This window comes from Solanum tuberosum, unplaced genomic scaffold, assembly GCF_000226075.1.
Source record: "Solanum tuberosum cultivar DM 1-3 516 R44 unplaced genomic scaffold, SolTub_3.0 scf00229, whole genome shotgun sequence".
Taxonomy (NCBI): Eukaryota; Viridiplantae; Streptophyta; class Magnoliopsida; order Solanales; family Solanaceae; genus Solanum; species Solanum tuberosum.
This window is the reverse complement of record NW_006239154.1, coordinates 344,955-348,229: the sequence shown is the minus strand read 5'-3', so window position 1 is coordinate 348,229 and position 3,275 is coordinate 344,955.

The following is a 3,275-nucleotide window of genomic DNA, read 5'->3' as shown; positions in this document are numbered from 1 at the left end:
TAAAAATGTAGGATGTGATCATTACTTTTGAATGTATTTGAGATATGCATCATAATCTGTAAAGTTGAACATGCATGATGAAATTTGAGATGTTAAAGTGAATATGGAACTGAACTACGTACATGGTAAGAGACATGGATTCACAAAGTTATTCGTCCAAAAAGGACTCAGTCAACTTCGCACTGTCGAGTGACCCTTATAGCATATAGTTTTGGGACATAGGAATTAGTCTCTTAATTAGGTATACATGATCTACGTACAGCCATAAAATGATCCATGGCTCATGGATTGATTTCATGAAACTTAGGAGAGAATTTCAATTTCACAAGCAACATCCATGATTCGTTAATGCTTTCACAATCAGTAGTTTTCGGTTCGTGAAATCTATTTCCAAATTGGAGCGTCTTGTTTAATGGTCATAACTTTTTCCTTGGGATTTGGTTGGTGGCGCTGGAAAGAAGACACGTAGATCTTTAATTTGATAGGTCATCATCCACTTATCTCCTTATATTCTAAGAAATATGATGATTGCATGATTTCATAGAAAATTTAGGGAGTAGAAAAGGCTTTAATTTGAACTCAACTTAGTGTTAGCTAGAGGTCCCTAATGAACTTAAACCACTTTGGATACACTTCCTACATTTGGTAATGAATCTTTCTTAACATACATGAACAAATAAGAATTTTTCGATACAATCTTGCATCCATACAAAGTACAATTCAAATTTTGGCTTAACTTTTTTGGAGTGTTACACCTATTTGATGATTTATTTGACAATTTCTTGGTATTTGGTATTTTCAAAAATTGAATTGATGTGACGCTATCACCAATTGAAGATTAATACTTCATATATCCCCAAGACATTGATGTACATTTATCTTGACTTCAAATATATAATTTATTTGATCATATTGCTAAGAATATGACATTTCAAGTTCTTTTTATGATGCTCAAATAGTATGGATGGATTGACATTCATATTATACTTTTTGTCAAAGACTTTTTCACATATTTATTTACTCACCAATCGTTCTACAATGTATCTGAATATCATTTTTACCATTGAAATAATCAGTTATGCGTGACGCAGATTTTAGCAAGTCATCTCGTAGTTATTTATTGTAAGCATTCTTCATCTCCTTTTATCATTCATGTATATGATTTATTTTTCAAACGACACTGTCATCAATCAATTGTAGGCTTTCTCAATATCTTTCTAATTAATTGCATTTGTTCATTAAATATTTTTTTTCTTTGGTAATCTGTTGTAGTCGCCTACTCGCCCATAGAGATTTTTAAAGTCGACCACTTTTAAATGCTATATATTATTTTCCCTTCAAATACAATATATAATAGTTATGATAAAACAAATAGCGCTTGTTAATTCGATAACTCAAAATAATTAGCTAGTATGACATAATGTCTATCAGATAATAAATGTATAATTGTACGCTACTTCAATACCTGTTTCTTCAAATGGTTCAAAATTATATTTTATATTTCTATGCTCTCATTAATTGTAATAGGAAAAGTAACAAAAATACTAATAAATTTGCATTCATTTCGATAGAAATCATTAGCTTGATATGGTATATAATACAGAGATACATTTCTTCTATTGATATTATTGATTGACAGTGAATAAAATTATTAATACATAATTTTAATGTCTAACACATAATTAAAAATATTTTTTACCACATTATCTCATCTATTAATTAAACTTTCGTTGTTGATTATGCCGTTATCAAAGCATTGTAGGATACTTATGTACATCAACCACGAGCGTAAAGAGTCCTCTTAATTCTTAGAGATATTTTCAAAAGTATATTTATGTTTGAAATATAACATATTTCTAATTTTGACATATATTTTATGAACTGTTGTTTGACTATCTTTAAAAAAAAATCTATGAGATTTTCACCTCAATAATTAGTAATGCAAAAAATATTATTGACATCTATAATGAAATGATCTAAAGAGAGAAGATACTTGAGACATTTTTCATATCTGCAATTTATATATATTTAATCAATTTGATATTCAAATTAAAATAATCTTAGTGATATACATTAATATTATAAATGTGTGTATCGTAGTATTTTTCAATAATTTAGATTTGATGAGGACAATTTTTGTAACGAAGTATAATTGACAACTTTGTTTTCAATGCTTGCATATTACTTGTCAATATTTTTTCGTGAATTCACAAATGGTAAGCTTTTCCCTGAATCTAAAGTTTAAGAATCTTTTGCAATGAATACTTGAATAATACAATTGTTTGTGCAAATCGATCTTCCAATTCAATTATTTTTTAAAAAGATCTTTAATTATATATTCTTCTATGATTTTTTTATCACTTAAAAGTTTTTAATCTTCTATGAATACTCGTGTAGTGTACTTATAAGTGAAGAAAAAAATAATTATTTTACTTAATAGGAAGTAAAGAAAGAAAAGAATTTCAAGAAATTTTGTATATGTTTTGAGCATATATATATAATCTTTTTGAAACCTATTTTTTTTAAAGAAAAAGAACCATAAATACATATACAAATATACTTATAAAAAAAAAAGAATCACAAAGTGTATTGTCTATATCGATTTTCCGAACATTGAGACTAAATGAATCATAAGAAATTTGGAGAAAAACATCATTATACTATTTTTTAAACAAACCAAAAATATTATAAATTATTTTACTAAAATTTTAAAAGTATTTAATTTGACAATCTTTATATGTATTTGGAGCTTGTGTTCTTTAGGGTGGTAGCCTCTTCATCCCCTCTTTCTCTCTCTCTTTTTTAATTGATTTATCATATGCTCATGTTCCTTTTAATGTAGTATATATTGTTACTCATGTTTGATTGTGTAACGTCCGGCAATGTGAAATAATTGAAGAGGCTTAGAATTGGAAATTTCATTTTGGAAAGAATTTAAAGTTTTGGAAATTTTGCTAAGTATGGAAATCAGTGAATTTTGGCCAACTTTGAGCAGTCGTAACTCCTAGCTCAGGACGAGTTAGGAGTATTTCCAGTTATGGTTGCGAAGCTTGTGGAATTTTCTTTCCAACGCCACTGAGTTTGCTCAATTCCGAGTTCGTATGAGCGAGTTATGGCCATTGAAAGTTGGGGAAGTTGGCAGGGGAATCCGTCCGGAAAAATTAAGGGCATTTTGGTCTTTTCCCTAGCCTTTTATTTTGGTTATATAAATGTGTTAGGCTGATCATTTTGATCAGTTTTACCATTTTAAAAGAAGTGAGAGTGAGGGTTTTAAG